The 20,403-nt window shown below is 41.8% G+C and overlaps 1 protein-coding gene across 1 annotated transcript in view; it reads left to right on the top strand.

The window, feature by feature from the left end:
- The window catches only part of LOC120561525 (xylosyltransferase 1-like), an 83,064-nt gene that overhangs the window by 20,752 nt on the left and 41,909 nt on the right, over positions 1–20,403 (top strand). The window lies entirely within an intron of this gene.

Below are 20,403 nucleotides of genomic sequence, written 5' to 3'. Positions count from 1 at the left end.
GCTTTGACAACATTACACCAGTGTGCACCTTCGTTTGTGCAATACGCTCTCATTTTACTTTAAATTGCAATCAATTCAAAAAGTTGGATGTCATTAAAGTTTGAAAAAATGAAAAACTTCTGCACTGAATAGGATATTATATCTTTACTATTGGACAACAGTCACTTGCAAATGAACAGCAATTTGAGTTTATATTTTCAAGTGAGCTGAAATGAAAGTGAATTGCCCCCCCAACGTTTGCGTGCCACACTCCAGCACCCAGACCCACACTGTGCAATCCAGGCGTGTAGTGTTTGTTCAAAAGGCATCCATTTCAGCGCTGCACTCCACAACAACAACAACAGCAGGTCGTTTGTTTCAATCTAACAAGAGAAGGTTGCAACAAAGGACGATGATTCTTTTCTTCTTATCTCAATTCCTCCCAAAACCTTACGTCAGCCAGGGGAGGCTTTACATAATTTCTGTCATCATTCCTTATCCCAACTTTAAATCTCCTGTGGACTCTTACAGTAGGTGTGTGGTGCACTGATCTCCTGTGCAGTGCCATGCAGCAGTGTGGTGTTGGTGGGTATTAGTATTAGTGTAACAATGGCTGTGGGGCTACTGTGTGTGTGTGTGTGTGTGTGTGTGTGTGTGTGTGTGTGTGTGTGTGTATGTGTGTATGTACTTTGTAAATTTGCCCATTAAAAACATCTGCAGATGATTGTTTTGCCATAGCTTGGCATGGCTTCTGTTTATTGCCTATTAGCTAATGTCAGCATGCTAACGCAATAAGCTAAGATGGTGAACATGATAAACACTGTGCTAAACGTTTAGTTTAGATTTTTAAATATATTTATATCGGGGATAATGTACAAAAATACATTAATCTTAAAAAGAGAAAAAAGATCCTTCGTACCTGATTTAACTACTAGGGCAGGTGAAAACATGTTAGCATTGTCAATATGAGCATGCTAGTATGCTGATGTTAGCATTTATTTCAAAGTACAATCTCAGACAGTATGTAGAATGGACCAACAGATCCCGTTGCTCTGGACGGAGACCAGTGAAGGATATTAGAAGCACTTTTCCGGTGATGGCTGAGCGTTACTGCGCAGCCTCCAACTGAGAGAGACGACGTAAATGTGACGTGAGCAACCTGTCTGAAAGTTGTAAGTCTTCTGGTAGCTGTGCCAAGAGAAATCTCAATCATTCCGACTCTTGCAGAGACGGAGAGCGTAGGTATATGTAAGGAGATAACATATGCACAGGCTAATTATTGCTAACTAACATGCTAGTTAACATTAGTAATTAAACTTAAACAGCTAATGTAAGTCGAAACTGCCTGCGAGCTTCTCCTGTACTATACGGTAATTCCTCTACTATGCGACCGAAAGTCGCTGGGTTATGACACAATCGTTAGCCTATTTTTACAAAAACGCCTGCTACGGAGCCATAACATGAGATACAAGGTAATGGAGCCTTTTATACATTGTTGTGTTTCTTTAGAAATAAACAATGGACAAATAGAGTCTTTAAACACTTCAGATGTTAAGTTATTCGCTGTCAAAGTGACATCAAAATGAATGGCAGTCAATGGAAGGCCTGGGGGGGGGGGTGAGTGCTTGTTAGCATCAAAATGGCGCCATAAGAGCTACGCTTGCCAGACGCTCGCTTACCCCCTTGAGTCTCACAGAGCTGCTAGCATGGGTGTAGACTCCTAAGCCATTTTCACACATGAACTCTGGACAATGTCCCACAAATCAGATGTCCGAAGACAAAGACCCGAAGTGTACCTTTTACACATGTAGACACAACAAGAGATTTCCCGTCTCAGACGCTTTCTCACTTACTGGAAATACTCTGGTTTAGATAAGGGGTGGCTCCTGGTTAGAGGGTAGGGCGTGCAGGAGGCAGGACATGACTGGGATTACGCCGTGTTGTATCCAGGCAACAAACCTACATACAGAAAATATCCCTCCACCGCAGCTCAGCAAGAACACACTGTATGTGGAAACACAAAGAGAGAATTTTTTTTTTTTTTTTTTTTTCACAATGTAACCTAATGGGCCAATTGTGGAGCCTTGATTTTTGTCCAATTAAAGTGATGTTTTTGGTACTGCCAGGCTCAGATTGTTACTAAAAGTGTCTGACAACATTATCGATCTCAGGATCGACCTCATCCACACTGTTGAAATCATTTAAATATTTTAGATGACAGGAGCCTATAATTTCTGTAACCTAATCCAAAACAACAGACTACCTGAACGCCTTTTTCTCGTCTCGCGCTCCACTCTTCACACCGCTGTCTTAAAAAAAAAAATCACGTCCTGAGATTGATAATGTTGTTAGACACTTTTAGTAACAATCTGAGCCTATCAGTAGCAAAAACGTCACCTTAATTGGACAGAAAGCAAGACTCACACACAATTGCCCCATTAGGTTACATTGTAGCTCGGTTCGCGTGGCCCGTCATTGCGATCTCGCTCAATACTGGACCAAATTCAAAGATTTTTGGTCACATCAGTCTATTAGACATAAATGCATGGGGGAATGGGGTTGAAAAAAACAGTAGTTACCTTTTAATACACTGAATGAGGGGTTTCTGTAGGCCTTTCTTTGTCTCCTCTTTCCTCAATCTGTAGACAAATTACAGACATTTTTGGCTGCAAAAGAGACTTCCTGTCTACCTCCATGTTTTTCTCTTTCACTCTGAGCCGGGGCCCTGGCATGTCCCTGTGCACCCCTGCTGCGGAGAAGGAAATGAAAGCCAAAATGTTGCTGATGTGTCTCCCTGCTTAGCTCTGGGTTTCTGAGCTTTGATGCCAGCGAGGTGGTGAATGGGGGTATACGGTGCCCCTTTACTTTAAGGGTAGAAATGGGGGACGTGAACATTGTAATTTGACCAGATTGTGTTGTGACTTGTTTTGGGTGTGGCTGGGTCCGGCAGCCCCGCTGACAACAAATGTCTTGTGATGTCGGGGTTAAAAGGTTTGGTGGGATTTTAGAGAGACTTAATGCTGCTCTGAGGTGAGATTAGTGTTGGAAAGTCAACAATGAGAAGAAAAACACATGGTGCTTATTGTTTTCTAGCACCTCAGCAGTTCAGCTGATTAGCTATAAATGCTGGGGAATTTGATGTTTGCTTGTGAATGATTATTTTTATATTCACAAAGTTTGGTAGAAGAAGGTTTTTGGTGATGACAAGCAAGATCACATGCTATGGTGAAAAGGCAGCATGACTACATTACGTTAGTCTTTGCTGCCCTGTGCATTTTTAATTTTTATTTTAAGCCTCTTTCAGACCAAGTAGTTACAGGAATGTAGTTATAGGAACAGTCCACTTCTAATCAGTTCTACTAACTACTCTCCCCCAAAACCGGTTACCATTTGCATTCACACTGGCCAAGTGGCCATAGGAATGGACCTTTCGTTATTATAATCACAGCCATCTAACCACCACTATGCGGAAAAGGGAAAAGGGAAAAGACCCTGCCCTGAAGTAGGAGCTGAAAATGTTACAGGAACTGTGGCCAGAGGAACTGAGGGGCCATCCACGCGGAAACGGTTTTTTTTGCAAACGCACATGTTTTGCATCGTTTGGGCCGACTGTCCAGACGAATCCTGTAAACGCACTGCCTGAAAACGCACCTTTTTTAAACCTGGTCTCAGGGTGAAAAAATCCAAAAACGGCTCTCATTTGGCTTCGTTTGGACGGTGAATACGAATCCGTATCGATGATGTCATCGCCACACCCCTCTTTTGCACCCTCTTAACCGCTTTTATATATGTCAATGTTACCCGCGGCCGCTGACACACGACTGCGGTGAAGCTAAGCAAGCATATGCCATCTCTATGGTCAAACCAGCTCACTTCATCTAAATACTTTTTTTCTGCTCCCTGACCCTTCCCTCTGGATTCTACAGATATATTGCTAACGTTATGTAGCTAACGTTAAACATCGCTAAAGTAGCTGACCGCTAAAGTAGCTGACCGCTCCAGCAGCGAAGTAACGTTAACGTTAGCTGCTATGGCTATCTGTTTATAAAGTGGAAGTAGACAACTTATCAACTAGCTAGCTAATCTGTCTGCTTATCAACTCCTTGAACGGATTATAGTAACTTTTACCAAGGCTTATTGTAGAAAGGCTACTGCAAGAAAAACATATAGATTATCAAAAAGACATCATTCATGGATCATTGATGTTTGTTTGACTGCCGATGTTAGAGCTAGCTAACGTTGGCGCGCTAACGTTGGCGCGCTAGCGTTAGCGCGCTAACGTTAGCGCGCTGCAATCATGCAAAATAAAAAGCAATCCAACAGCACATTATACATTGTAAACAAAGACAAGTTTTCTTGCAGCAGCCTTTATAAAATGAGCAGTGGTGAAAGGTATTATAGTCCACGGATGTATTAAGAGAACGTTATAATCTAGTCATGTTATGATGGGAAGTGGAAGTGACTATGCTCTTCTTCTCCGTTTTTTGGTGAATTTCTGTAGCAGAAACAGCGCCGTCTATAGGCCTGGAATATGAAGTAGCGTTTTGAGTGATTTACAAATGGATTCGTTTGGACGCAACTATTCTTGAAACGAATCCAGGGAAGATGGGTAAAAAAAAGATTGTTTTGGTACGTGTGGACGTGGCCTTAATAATCCCCAAGTTGTCGGAACAGGAACAGGAGAAAAAAAGGGTTCTAGGAACGTCATGTTCTAGGAACTGCAAAAATCCCTCCGGTCGGAAAGCGGCTTTAGAAAACAGCACATTTCCATTGTCAATAACCCCCACCTTTCATGATCTCTACCCCTGCAAATTCTCCCCCGAGCTGGTATTGTAGATAACCCTCAGGGCTTGTTACGGCTCGTAGTCCTGGTCAAGAAAGAGTTAAGAATTAACATTTGAGCCACAGGTTAATGAAGACAATCCACTTTGTCCAGTCAGGGTTTGACATTTGAAAGAAGCCACTAGTCGGCTGCCAGGAGATTAAGAGTCATGATAGAATGAGAGATGAGAAGCAGCTCTGATGTGACTTTGTGTCTGAATAGTGAGTTAACAGCAGGGTGGAGGCAGCAAGGATGTGTCGTTCTGTGGCTTCTCCGGTTCCCAAGCCAAGTCTACAGACTGAGCTACTGCCGCTTGCCAAATGTTAACATGCTAAACTAAGATGGTGAACGTGGTAAACAATGTAATGGCAAATGTTATTATTTTAATGATTGTTTAATAATTCCACAAGATTTTGTTTCTTCATGTGTAGACTTGATGGCACCAGAGTAAGGCAGCTGGCATCTAAACTTTGAGCCAGTTAGAGTTATTTTCTTTAAAAAGCTGCAGCACCTCAACATTGTTTATTTTTAACAGATAAAGTGAAGAAGGGCAATGACGACTATCTGAACTGTGTCTGTTTCTGTCTCCTGCTGAAAACAGGTGTTTAGGCTAAGGTTAGGAACAGAAGCAGAAGGGTGGCTGTAAACTCATTTTGTCTGTTATGGTATTTACTCAATGGCTGGCAGGCTAAAGATAAAATGAGGAGGTTGGCTTTAACAGAGTTTTTACAGTATATAATGTGCCGATGTTTAGTCTAGTTTTAGGAAGACTTTTTCAGACATGCTGAATGTACCTGTGAAATTGTGTTTCTCTATATTTGCAAATATAATAAATACTCAAAGACCAAATTTTGGTTTTATTCTCAAGACGTCTTTATTCGTTTCATCTTGTGTTCATTGATACAAAAACCCTGCTGCTACAAGGAAAACTTCCACCACAACAATATACCTGCTAAACATTATCATGTTAGCATTGTCATTGTAAGCATGTTAGCGTTCTGACTTTAATTAAATTAGTGCTGTGCCTAAAGCCTCACAGTAGTCTATCTGAAATCATTAATGATCTCATAGTGACTTTAATATTAATTTGCCACAGATAGCTAGTGTTTCAGACATCTGTGTTTGAATAAAAGCTTTACATATTTTAAACAGTTCCACTTCTTCATCTCTTTTTCTCTTTGTCGATGATATCCAGTTGGTTTGCACTTTTGAATTATCACTCACCTGCATTATTTTCAATATAAATGAAGAAAAGCATTACATTTAATAGCCACTAAAATCGAGGAAATCATTATTGGCCTGTCTTTTCTTTCAGACAAAAGATTAAGTAAAGCAGTCATTGGGAATCTAGTCATACATTGTCATTGTGAGCATGGCAGTGTCAAAATGGTCTTCACATAACTTGATCCACAGAAATCTATTGCTTTGATTAGGACAACAGATAGCATAGCAAAAAAAAAAAAAAAGCTGTAGGTAACTGGTGCCAAAATTAATACTGGGATCAAGCAGGGAAAGTTCTGGCAGTGTCATTCCAAACGGGATTAGAATGAATCAATAGCTCTTTTGATAAACACAGTTGCTGTACTTCTTGCAATAGAGAAACTCATTCTGTCACACGGAGACTAAAGACTTGTTTTGTTGCAAAAGACTATTGCATTTTCTTCCAGTAAATAGACTGTTGATTCTTCTTTGGACCTATTTGTCCTTAAAACTATGAAAACAGCTTAAAGTCTAAAATCTCCTTTCCGTCTCAGGATGTGCTGTGCTGGACAGGGAGCCTTCAATCATTTAGCTGCTTTAATGATCTGGGTGTCAGACCAAAAGATCGTATCAGCCGTCTCTCCACTCGTTATTGCTAGCTTAGGTGCTTAACTCCTCACCTTCACTTTTTTCACTCTCCCCCTGCTTTCCCTGTTTTCCTCTGATCTTTATCTCCCTGTCATTCCATCACATAGATAAGATCTGTAGACTTTTATGACTTTAGAAAGTTATCAACTACGTTTTTCTGAAACCATAGCTTGTTATAGGAGTTTACTTTTTTTTCATTTTATGGTGGCCAAGCATGACTGGCAGTCTGTCGCACAGTATAACCTCACTGGAGTATCAAAGCTGTTTGGAGAAAAGCCATTAGTTGCTTGCATTTGTTGTTTAAATGCAAATCTGACCACATGATGTGACATTCAAATTAACTGATAATAATAATTTGGAAAATTATATTCAAGACAAATGTTTAACTGCTCAGCATGCAGAACGCATTGACATTTTTAGTGTATTTCTGCTTCAGTAAACATTTGCCTTGCACCCTAACAGATTTGTACCCCCAACCAACAACTGTCTCCACAGGCTACTGCTGATTCCTGCAACACAGCCTGAACAGTTTTTGTCTGATAGAAGAAATGTTCATAAGACTGTGACCAAATTCAAAATCTCCCCTCTGGAAATAATTGGAGTCCTATGGGGTCCTCAGTTACACTGTAATGCATCATGCATAATGCTCGCTTGACACCTCTGTACTGTATATGACTGGCACTGGTGCTTTTACTTTAGCCTGAGAATACTACCAGGCTGTCACTCTTATTTAAATGATGGCTAAACACTATACAGTTCCATTGAGCTGAATGCTAAAATTGTCTTGGGGACTGTTTGTTTTTTATTTAAGGGGCTACCAGAGGAGTTTGGGGATCTTTAGTCAAAATAGACTTGACCCTCCCTTTGCCGGCAATACATTTTTCTATGACCCTCCAAAATGATTGGGAAAAGAGGCATGACCCTCCCCAACAATGTATTGATGCCTTCTGTACTGGTTGGCGCTTGGCAAAGATGTACAGATAGCCACTGTTTTTTTACAACCATGACAGACATGACTTAACCTCTGCATTCTCATCTTACACATCACACTCCACCAAGATGGTGGCCATTTCAGTAGATTTACTCACTATAAGTAAAAAATGAACTGCAGTTTTATTTAACAGTCAGTGTGTTCAATGAGTTTACAACACCTCAGCGGTTCTACAGAGCTCATTGAAAACTGTAAAAACTGTACTGTACTGTACTAATTATCTTGTGTTTTAAAGTCTGGATATTTTCGGTCTATAAAATGTTATTTTCTTCACTCAGGAAGACTGCAGAGTCTCAAAAAGACAAATGTGTTTTGCTTGGCGGGTGCGCACCTGTGCTGTGCGTCAGCGCGCAGACAGCAGAGCCTCCTTCAGTCACAAACTCATATGTTCTCCTTAGCTTTTCATAAAAGGCTAAGGCTGGATCAGCACCAATTATACGTTTATGTTTCCTCACCCGACAGGGTCTGGAGTGAAACTCTTAAGGTACTGACACACCAAGGAGATTATCGTCCGTTGGACAGTCTGGCGAGGTCAGTAACTCGAGTCTGTTCGGTGTGTCCCGTGGCGTCGTCAGTCTGGGCGGGCTGTCGGCGTTCATTTTGGCCGACCTGACATGTTCAGTCGGCGGCAGGGCAGTCGGGACTCACCCGGAAATGGCAAGCGGAATGAGGTGACTAGAGTCTTTCAAAATCTGACGAAAATCTTTTAAACTGACCTTTGTTGAGCTGAAATGAAGACAGATTCAGCAACTGCACGGCCTATTTCTCGCTTAAAATGTTTTCAGAAACACGTTTCAGTGAACTATTTTAGTACAATATGAGATCGTATTCTGAACGGCCGCCATGACAGTCAGGCTTTGAATTTCCGGAGAAAACAAACCCATGTGACGCGTTTGTCCAATCAGCTGCCAGTTTTCATTTCTTGGGCAACAATACAGAGTAGCGCCGCCTGCTGCTATGGAGACGTATTACGTTTCTCAAGTCGGTGTCACCTCAGTGTGTTCCGAGGCAGTTTTTTGGACCTCGGGGACGCGACTGATCATTTCCACTGGCCGAGGGTCGGCCGTCTGGTTGGTGTGTAAGCAGCTTTAGGTTTTTGTGCTTCCAGTTAGCGGTCCGAAACACCGAACGGTCCCTTATTCATATGTTGTGTGTTTTTGGCCGGCCTGCTAATGTTGGACACAATTACGCCGCAATTCAGAAAAGGAGGGTGTGTGAACCAAGCAGCTGAGTTCAGGACTTCTGGAGAAGCTAAGCTAGCTGCTTGATGGTCAGTAAACGCATCCAAAAGTGTAGGGCTGCTCATCAAACAACAATGTCTCTTTTTCTATTTCTACATTGGACGTGTGGGTGAGGAGCATTCGTTTAGATGCACCTTTGATAGAGCTGAGCTGATTAAAGAGTAGTCTAGCATTGCCAGACCTTCCTTTACAGCGCTGCGGAGGAGGGTCTGGCGAGTCCACACAGCATGGGAAAGGATGGGAAAAAAAAACATGCTCTGGTTTATTGGCATTCTTTTAAACCAATCACTTCTTGAGCGCCGCACGGAGCAATGGTGCCTCTGCAAAATAGCCTCGGGAAGCAACTTGCTTGGGTGGAACATATATGTTCAAAGGTTGTTTTAGTCGTACAACAGAAAACCTCAGATTCCACAGATAGTCCAGCTAGCTGTCTGGATTTACTCTGCAATGATCTGAGGAGCAGTTGACCATAGTCCTCATAAATCGACCGGAGTTTAAAATGCCAATACAAAGAAAGTGGAAGGTACCAGACATCTGGTCAAAATGAAAGACATCCGGCGGAATTTCCTGTGGCACCTGAACAATCCCGAAAGTGGAACGTCGTGGATATAGACTAAGTAAAGAGTAGAAAATGTGTAATGAGTAAATCATTGCAGTAACATGCCCAACACTGTTGGTGAGATATGTGGCCAGCAACGGTAAAAAAAAGAAAAAAAAACAGAACAGACCTCTGTTTCACTGTTTACTTCATTGAGCACGGCTTACCTTTTATCTTAAGTGCTTTCAAGTACATCAGGAACAGAACTTGAACTCTTTCTAGTCTGTAGCTCTCTAAGTAACCTGCAGTTCTTCTGTGCAGTTGGGTTCATATGAAAAGCTCAAGTCTACACACTCAATGTCTCAGCTGATAAACATTGTGCCTTTTCACCATCTTTTTCATCTTGTTTTTCGCCCGAACATCAGTCTATCAGCGCACAGAAATTAATTTCCTCTGCAGGTATAATCAGAGCAGATAGGGTCCTAACCTCGGTGCATAAATGCGTGTGTTCTTTGTACTGTTAGAGTGACACAGGTCACTGACAATTTATGTAATTGGCAAAAACTGTGTTCCTAGAAAAATGCCTCTTGTTATTGCCTAGGCCTGATGCATTCAGGTGTTCTTTTCCAGAGCTGAATTCTGTTTGACTCTGCATACGGATGAGAGAAAGAAAGTTGATGTGTGACAAGCAGAGCTGTATAGTAACGAAGTAGAACTACTACTCTACTTAAGTACTAAAAGGCTGTAACTGTACTCTACTGTAGTATTATTTTTTTCTCCTACTTCCACTTTTACTTGAATACATATTTTCGATGAATGTAATACTTTTACTCCGATACATTTTGTATGTGCTGCATCGTTACTCGTTACTGTTGTGAATTCCTCACGCTACTGAGACTGTGTAGGTTACAGTGTGTCTACGTTAGATACATACGCTAATTACGTAATTTACGTAGGAAATCCCAGAGATTGCGTTGTGTTTCTTTTCATTACGGTTGCCCGTTCAGAAGTCAGAGATGATGTACGTTTGTACTCTTTCTATTAAGCTGTTGTTGCAGCAGATTAATCTATTCCTGAGTTGTTTCAGTCTGCAGTGAGTCCTGAATGTTAACCATTTGACCCTGTGATGTGAAGCTGCTAGTTTATTTTGCTAGCTTGCTAACTTTCCACTACATCACACATGTTATTAGCTAGTATGTGATACGTTTTTTGGGGGCTTTAATCGTGACTGTGCTGGAGAGGATGTTCATTTTACTTGCAAAGTGTGATAATTGTACATTTTATTTCAGTATTTGTTAACATTTGTTATTTTTAATATATTTAATATTTGTTAAGTCCTAAACATTTGACATGATATAAACAATATGATATTCAAACTTTTAAATGCTTTCTTTAATAACTAAATAACACAATACTTTACTTTACATTACTTTTAGTACTTGAGTAGTACATTTTAAAATAAACTACTTGCAATACTTAAGTACAAAAAATTAAGTACAAACTTAAGTGTTGTGCTTAAAGAGCACTTCATCTTCTACTTAAGTCACTTTTTTGATAGAGCACTTTTACTCAAGTATGGGTCTCTAGTACTTTATACACCTCTGGTGACAAGACATGAGCCTCAGGTGTATGTTGTGTAGCTGAGTCACCAGACCAACCAAGAAACCAAAACATAATTAATAAAGGTAATTAACAGGTGCCTTCCATTCATTCCCATGACAGCAGAGACGTAATAGATAATACTTAAAAACAAATTAAAGCAATCCCCTGGACCTTACTTACCGATAAGGAGGTAATGTTTCAACTGTTTTTTGTCAGTAAGCAGAATATGTCATAACAGTCAGTAGGATTCATCCTCTGGGGACCATGAATGTCTGCACAAAATTACATACTGAGGGTGAATACAGTAATATTCAGACAGACCGTATGGGAAAAATGTTTGTTGAACATTAAAGCGTGTAAACATGTTTTAGTAGAAACCCCAAATACAATTATGAACCTGTAAATGAGCATAATATGGGACCTATAATAACAATAATAGATGAAACTACTTAGATAATAGGAAAAATAGTTGCGTGAAATAGTTATCAGTCGAGCTGGTCATCGGGAAATAATCTTTTCACTTCTCCATATTTTTTGTGTTACACCATAATGTGCTTCTGGAGGCTTGTCCTGCCGGGAGAATTTGTGGTTGCATTGTGGAAGTGATACCAAAAGCTCACGCTGCTGTGATATATTTGCACATCATTAGCATGCTTTACTCAAACCCAGGCACATGACAGAAACACACACACACACACACACACACAGTCTCCTCATCCTGTACAAGAATGACACAGAGAATGAATGGATTTTGCATAAATCCAGAGCTTGTCATTTCTGTCCTGCCATGACATAAAGAAGCTGACTCACTCTGACCTCTGCATCAGGGTCACCCTGGGGTCACGCCATGTCACACAGATGCCTGGAATCTCAGCTATGTTCCCTGACACACTCGCTACAGACCTTACATCACACGTATTCATGTCGTTCCCACAATCCCATTCATGCAAAAGAAACGGGAATCGGGGCCTTTCAGGGGTCTCTTACCCCATCTCTCTCTCTCTTGGTCTTGTTTCTCCTCTTATCCACTTTTCTACTTTTTTCTCAGGCTTTATCTTACTTCTGTCTCCTCCACCCTCCTCCACTTATAATTTCTCTCTCAAAACCCCTTTTTCTTCTCTTTCTCTGTTATTCTTGACCCATGGTCTTTTGGGGGCCTCTATAAAATGTCTGTGAGAAGGGCTGTTTGTCTGTGGCACACACACACACACACACACACACACACACACACACACACAGACACCTCCGTTGCACCCCTATAGATCAGCTGTAGGATCCCACTATGCTGCCTGACCACGTGGCTTCAATGCACAGAAGGACCCTCTGTTGCAGTGCCATTGAGCAGGGGCCCATGATGTCACAGGGAAATCACCTTCATCTCTCAAACACACACACACAATGCACAGTGCACAGCCCCTCCTCCACTCTTTTCTTCTCATCGCCGTGGTGAATGGAATTGCATGGCTGTGCAGTTCAATCACTGTCAAGTGCAAATAAAAGGGGTCTCTTGTGCAAAATTTCATGATTCACAATTGATTAAATAGGGGTGTCATTTCATGGCTGAACAGGGAGGTGTGCAGAGAGGAGACGTGGGGGGCGGGGGGGAGTCAGGCTTTTTCATGCCCTTGTGAGATATGGCTCAGAAATCGCTTGATGGGCCCCATTCAAAGCTGGAGATGTAAAGTTCTGGGGTTTATTCACAGAGGAAAATAAGAGGCCGGTATCGGGAGGGGAAAGGGTTAAAGGGACACAGTAGGAGAATTGCCAGTATCTTCTTATGGCTTGTTAACAGTCCTTCATGCCCTTGGGAGATATAGACCTAATATACTGTATGTAAGCCGTATGATTTAGATTCCTGTTGTCATGTGGAAACTCCCAGGGTTCACCCAGCAGGGAGGCAGAGGAGGGCAGAAGGCAGGAAGTGGTTTTGAGAATAAAAGACCAGGAAAGAGGATGGTTTTGCAGGAGTGAGTGGGCATATAACATTCCACTGTATACTCCACAAAAGGACATTGACTACAGTAGTAATAAAGTTAGAGAGAAGTATTTCATCACTGTATTGTGGGAAGTGTATTGAGTTGCAAATCTTAAACTGTAACCAGTGACGTTTCTGGATTGAAATCTTTTTATTTTAAAGTCAGAACTATGTCTGACCCTGATCATCTGATGTTCAGGTGACCTGCACTCGTCAATATAGACCCCAGCCAGACACAATGGGCCTCATTCACCAAACGTTCTTAGGAACAAATGTGTTCTTAAATCCCACTTTGTTTTCACAAAGATTCTGGCATTCACCAATGTTTTCTTATTTAGGATTTTTTCGTAGGTAAGAACAGAATCTACGCACACTCAAGAGCACTCTTACAAACAATTTAGAGCTGACATGTTTGCGCAAAACAAGTAGCCATACTGTTTTCATCCGTTCTAATTTAAAATTTTACATTTCTCTCCATTTTGTAACTAATTATTTTCATTATTTTACACATTTTACGTTTGTTTTAATAAATACACACTACTGCTCATTTGTAAAGCACTTTGAATTGCCATTGTGTATGAATTGTGCTAGGCCTATATAAATAAACTTCCCTTGCTTTGCCTTCAATTCACATCAGTTATCTTAATGGGAAACCCTGTCAAGTGATTGATCATGCTGTTTATACGCCAAGAGTATCTTCTATGTTTTGTAATAAAAAAATTTGCCTCCGATTTCAGATCAAACCATTTCTTTTCTACTTCATCGGTTCTGCGCCCCTCTCCGGGTACAGCGTTCACTGCATGAGTAACTGCATTCCATGCATCGGTTTTATTTGCAGCTTAGTATACACTGCTGACGCTACTAAATATGATGGCTCGTTTTTCATTAACTTCTTGCAGTAGTACCTCCACTTCAGAATTAGTTTTTCTTTCTTTTGGAGTCGAGGCCTCCACCGTCTTTGCCCCGTCTTTTGGACATTTCTCTAAGTGTGCATACGACACGGCCCAGGGCCCTTTTATGGGAATTAGCGGGGCGTTTACCTATGCAAAATAGGAGCAACGGGCACGAGCTTTCAATTTACGAAGACATTGGGATTCATCATTCTAAGAACACACCTGCGAACAATTCTGCTGTTTAAAAACACGTCATGAATCAGACGTAGACTTTTCTTAGGGACTTTCTTAAGAACACATTTAAGAGAAAACTTAGGAAGATATTGGTGAATGAGGCCCAATGTCCACCCACTCTATCCCACTACTGTTGATGAAGACAACCTAACAAACAACTACATTTAGGAGACTATAACTGCCTACTTACCTAAATCTATCATAAATGTTGTGATGTGAACCCTGCCAATTATGCACTTCCTACGGGTCAAACTAAACATTTGAACTGGTAACATTTTTTAACAAAGTGTTTTGAGAGAAGTGTGTTTCATTTTCAATGTAATATCATTACATGGCATCTAAGGAACAAATCTGTCCTGTTTTCTTAATGATAAGACAAAGATTTCAGTTTACATTTCTTTGTAGAACAAAATAGAATATTCTAGAGGAGGAGTTGGAGTATAATTTGCTAAATGTTAGCATGAATAGCTGCTAGTTTATTTAAGACAATACACTGTGTAACATTTTAGAAATTGTCCACTGGTTGGTCGGACAATTTCCACTGTTGCAGGTTAGAGAAACTTGTTTGTAACTCGATAAAAAGAAAACACTACACCAGCTGTTAGTTTTGTAGTTATCGTCACATTATCATTGATAGCGCTCATTACCTTGCTTAGCTCACATAGGATTATGTCAGCTTTGGCTAGCTGGGTAATGCTAGCTGTTGATAGTTCAGGAAGCACTGGCTCCGTTCTATTCAGGTGACCCAGTAAAGTGTGACAGAGATCCAGCACTTTATTATTTACACCTGTGTTTTTTATACTATGACTTTATAAAAATGTCTCCCGTGAAAAAGCCACGTTAGCGCTACAGCAGGCTGAAACATCTCCACTTTAGTGTTTACTATTAGCCCAACATTAAATATAAATACATAATCCAGGGTAATGTTAATTTGGATTTCAATTTAGCTCCAGGTTAACATGTTATAGTGTAAAATCTACTTGGATATTAGCATGTGAATATGATGTTGTGAGGTTGTGGCTATGGAGGTAGAGCGGGTTGTCCATTAAGCAGGGCTCTGGGGGGGAAAAAAAACTATCGCAAGAGTTCCCAAAAGTATTGCAATTGCATGCAAACGTATTGTGAGGGAAGTATTTTTTAATTCCACTGTGGTCTTGTAGGAACTCCTCAGAGAATCCCCCACGGTTGATACATTTCTTCATATTGTGTGGAGTTTTTCATGCAGAGCTCTGCTGTGTTTAAAAAGGTTATTTGTTTGAGGAAGAGGAACTCCATCTATCTCCCTAGTGTCTGTGGTTATGAGTGCAGAGGTCTGGGTTTTTTTGTGTCCTTGCCCAGTTGAAATCTATGCACGCAAATATAGTCAGCGAAGCCATATAATTACAATACAAGAATATCCGAAAGAAGTGGAAATTCAACAGCAGCTCGTGGAGTCACCTCTGCCCTTTGGAATACCCACGAGTCTCAACCCCGGGATCGCTGTCTCTGGAAGACTTGGATCTTTGTTGAGTGGTTTCAACCATAAGAAGCCGATTGCAATAATTTGTCTTTGTTTAAAAAGATTCTTAGAGGAGAGGCAGGTTCTCGATGTCTGTCTTCTCTAGGTATTTGTAGCACATTCACACACACACACACACACACACACACACACACACACACACATCCTTTTCACCACTTTTGCTCCGGGGCTTGTCGCAGGGCAAATGGTTTCTGTGCATACCAAACCCAAACGGTTCATTCAGAGCTGCCGCTAATCATGCCTTTGCGTGCACACACGCTTACACACTTAACATTTCATGTGACCAGCATTCCTCCAGTTTTAGCTGTTGGGGGAGAAGGGGATTGAAGGGATTGACAAAAGGAAGGGGGGGGGCAAAAGAGAGCAGTAGCAGCAACTCTACCCTAGAAAGTGAACCCAAGTACAACATCTCTTACATAATCAAAAAAAATACATCTCCGTAACTAATTTCTGTATTTCTTCACCCTGTTTCCAACTTGATTGTTTTTGTCAGGTAAAGTTTAGCCCTTTTGAAACCCTTTACTGTACGCCATTTGTTATTGAACTGAATTGAAGCTCAGTCTTCTCTGTCTTGTTATTTTGTAAATCTTTCTGCATAGTGTTTGATACCTAAATTGTGCATCTAAAAAAGCAGAAAAGAGCAGCTGCTCTCGCCCCCCAGACTCCACAGCTGATAAGCTATGGTAAGTAAGACTTCTGAGAAGTCACTAAGCATTTAGGTCGTCCCCGCTCTACCCTGGCTCATATCTCCGTGAGGTGTCCTAAGGTGCTAGAGCAGCTGTGAACTAGGTCTGTCAGTGTATCCGTCTCCCGTGTCATGCCAGACGCCACATCTCGCTTAGAGTATCAGGGATTCAGTCCAGGTAATTAATCTGAGCTCGTTAGCCACATGGCAGGCAGGTCGTAGAAGAAGCTGGCCTGCACGCTGCTGATGACTCAACACCCACCTTCTTCATACTGTATTTCTTAATAAACTTACGTGTGTTTATGTTGCATGGCTGTCCGTACACCAGCTTGTGTTGACGGAGTGCGCACTGCTGGCACACGCAGTAGCTTATCTCAGCTCGGCCCCGTAGGAATGATGTCGTTTAAAGGGAGCGGGCTGGGAGGCTTGGGTGAGACTGATATGCGCTGCTACCTTGCTCTCCCTCAAATCTACCATGAGACTGCAACAGCAAATGATGGCATTAGGGAGGAGGGGAGGGGGCGGAGCAGATGAACTGCTTTCCTTGCTAGAGCGAGGGAAGATTCGTGGGCCAGGGGAGGAGGGGAGGGGTAAAGCTGGACAGGTGCTAAGAGAGAGATATGTGTTTTTTTCTCTCTCTCGCTCTCTCTCTCTCTCTCTCTCTCTCTCTCTCTCTGCACAGGAGGCTGTGGGGAATGAAGAGAAAGGGAGAGAGGGAAAGAGAGAAAAAAAAGGACAGGTGAAATATTTCCCCCTGTGGCAGAGGAAATGGGGGGAAAGTGGAAAGGGCCAGCTCTGTATTGAGAAAAAGACTAAACCATTACCGGAGGGGCTGCTGAAAGTCTCAGCCCCACAGACCTCTCTCTAAATGTACCTACCGGTGATGGATGATATTAACGTTTACCCCCTCTGCTTTTTCCTCACTCCTCAGCAGAGCTCATGGGAGGGAGGGAGGTGTGTGTGTGTGTGTGTGTGTGTGTGTGTGTGTGTGTGTGTGTGTGTGTGTGTGTGTGTGTGTGTGTGTGTGTGTGTGTGTGTGTGTGTGTGTGTGTGTGTTTGTGCACACGCACAACCAGCAAACCACATGCCAGGCTATCCTGGCATGGCCTCCTCGACACTCCCAGGGAGTAGAAAACGTATCCCCCGTAACAATCGATAGCTACCCCCAGTTCCCAGCTCCATCCGCAGTCCACCGCAGCTCCTATCTTCAATGGTCGCCACTACTATTAATTCTGTGCCTCACCGCTTCCTGCTTAGAGCCCGGTCCCTGAGATTAAAGAGCAACACAGCTACTGGAGTCCTTTTCTCACAGGAGGAGGGGGAGAATGAGGGAGGAGGGAGCACAGTGTGAAGATTGTTTATCCAGAGGAATCTCCTTAGTGCCAGTTTACAAATACGACTCATTTCCACTTCAGGGCCACATGGGGGCTAACCTCAACTCTTATCTCAATTAATTTGGAACAAATCAACATTTGTGTGATGCTCTTTACTTTTTTCCTCCCTCCCAACAGAATATATCCAGCTGGGAAGCATTCAGAGAAGTAGTTTAAAACACAGCATACTATTGCTAAAATTCAGTCAGTCAGTTGCTCAAATTCTAGATTCATTTTAGTTTTTGAGTAGTTGTTGATGACTCATTTATTAAGCAAAAATACCAAACATTTGCTGGTTCCAGCTTATCAAATGTGACGATTTGCTGCTTTTGTCTGTCTTACGTGATTGTGAATTAAATATCTTTGGGTTTTGGAGGGTTGGTAGGACAACAGATCACCTGATTGTGAATAATTGGGCTGTTTGTTGCAAAAACTCAAAAGGTTTTCATTGCAATGTGCTGCTCTGATTAGTTACTGCATATGACGAGCAATTAATCAGTGCCACCTGCTGAGCTGAATCAGATGTATCTTGTCACGTTATCAGTTTAGTTTAAGGATTAAAACAATCATCTTACCTAATACATACATGGCCTTTGGTGTGTGATGTAGAGCCACTGCTGGCTTGTTTTCCCTGTAGCTTGAAGGAATAGTTAGACATTTTGGGAAATGCCTCTTGCCAAGAGTTGGATGACAAGATTAATACTATGTGATTGATTCGCGATTGGTCAGGCGGGTGTATGGGCGGGACTTCGATACCGCGGCTCTACTTCCCAATCACTACTGCGCAGAGTCAAAAATAACAAGATGGCAGCGCCCGTATCCGGGATATTTCGGCTTCACTTTTGTACAGTGGGAGAAAGTGAAAACACATCGTCCAACTTTATATACAGTCTATGGTTTAAACAAACAGATTTTGTTACCTTTGGACAGCAGCACCAAGCTAGCGGTTTTCCTGTTTCCAGTCTGTTAAGCTAAGCTAACCATCCCCTTGCTCCACATGCACAGACATAAGATTGATATCTATCTTCTTGTCTAACTCCCGGCATGAAAGTGAAGAATTGCATTGACCATAATGTCAAACTATTCCTTCTAATATTCCTAATATTACGTTTTCTAAAAAAATAATAGGTGAGGTGGGACACCTCCACTTAAAAAATACAGCAGTAAATGCGGCTGTGTGAAATTGTGATGGATGTTTTCTGATCTTATTTAGACTAAATGATTATTAAAAACAATAGATTAATTGATCCTTAAATAATAATTTCATGCAGCCCTGTATCAACCCTTTCTTTGCTATATACAGTAAGAAATGTGGGTAAACTTGGGCTTAGCATACCTTTGTAAAGATTTTGTATATTTTGATGATTTTTATGAATTAAGTGATAAGAGAATATAGACACTGCTTCATCGGCTAACATTTAGTATACATGTGCTGTAAGCAAAGTAGATTTGTTTCATCAAGATGGGTTGAGGACTATTCGGCTGTTGTTTTAAACATTTGCTCGCTTGGGAATTTTTCCAATTTAACTGTGTCCCTCATCTTCTCATGTCTCTCGCAGTGGGACTCAAAGCAAGAGTAGGCTATCCGTTTCTCTAGGGCAAACACATGCTGCCTCTACTTTACTTGTTCTCTCCCTCCCTTAAACACACACACACACACACATGAACACTTTGGGGAAAAAAGCCACATCGAGCATTCACTGTACACACATAATCGTGAAAGCACTCAGACTCATTTTACCTCTACAAACATCCAGTGACTTGCACTGCATGGATTAGCCCCCTTACACATTCCCTTTGAAACTCGGCAAGTAGGGATTTCTTTTTAGGTGATCACTGGCCTAAGCATCTGTTACATGCAGGATTAGCCTGTTCTGCTAATCAGACAACATGGTTTGTTTAAACTAGGCAGAGTGGAGAAAGGAAGGGAAGGGAGAGGTTTTGACAGGCAGGAGGTAATAAGAATAAAGGCGAGAGAAAGCGAGGGGAGGGAGAAAAGGAGGTGCGAGAGACATGAAATAGGCAGCAGATGATGAGGGAAGGGGAGCGAGATGTGGAGCAGAAGGGATGAGAGGTGAGCAGTGCAGAATTGGGATGTGTGAAGAGAAGAAGAGAGGGTGTGAAAGAATCGAGGAATAGAGGAGAGGAGAGGAGAGGAGAGCCATAAGCATAAAGGTATCAGACCTCTGCCAAGGAAGCAGCTTAAAAAGAGCTGACAATGACAATATTGTTTTGTGTCTTCTGTTTTTCATCCTGTTTTTTCATCCTTGTTTCACTTCTAAAATATCATCCCCCTCCTGTCTCTTTGAGTGTGAAAGTGTGTCATCCAGCCACCTATGCAATTGTGCTGGTACAAGGTGTTGGCAGAGAGGGAAGGTTGATGGGCTGATAACAGGCCTGGCTTTAGGGGTGGAGAAACATTTCTATGCTGAGCGTCTGGCTCACAATAGCATCTCACTTGCTTCCCATGTGTCTGTCACCTCTCCTGCTTCCATTCTGTCTCACATACCTCACATTGCACTTAGCTCTCCCTCGCCCTTTTTCCTTCCTCTTTTCTGTGTCTTGTAAATGGAGGAACACATCAGGGATCCCTGTTGTTATGAGCTCTATCTTTCCTAGGCTGCTGTTTGTAGTTCCGTTCCCCCTCACTTTTCCCCCTCCGCCTCTTCCTTTTGTGTGTCAAGCAAGGTGTACAACAGTGGT

This window comes from Perca fluviatilis, chromosome 1 (assembly GCF_010015445.1).
Source record: "Perca fluviatilis chromosome 1, GENO_Pfluv_1.0, whole genome shotgun sequence".
Taxonomy (NCBI): Eukaryota; Metazoa; Chordata; class Actinopteri; order Perciformes; family Percidae; genus Perca; species Perca fluviatilis.
This window is presented reverse-complemented; position numbering and strand designations above follow the sequence as displayed.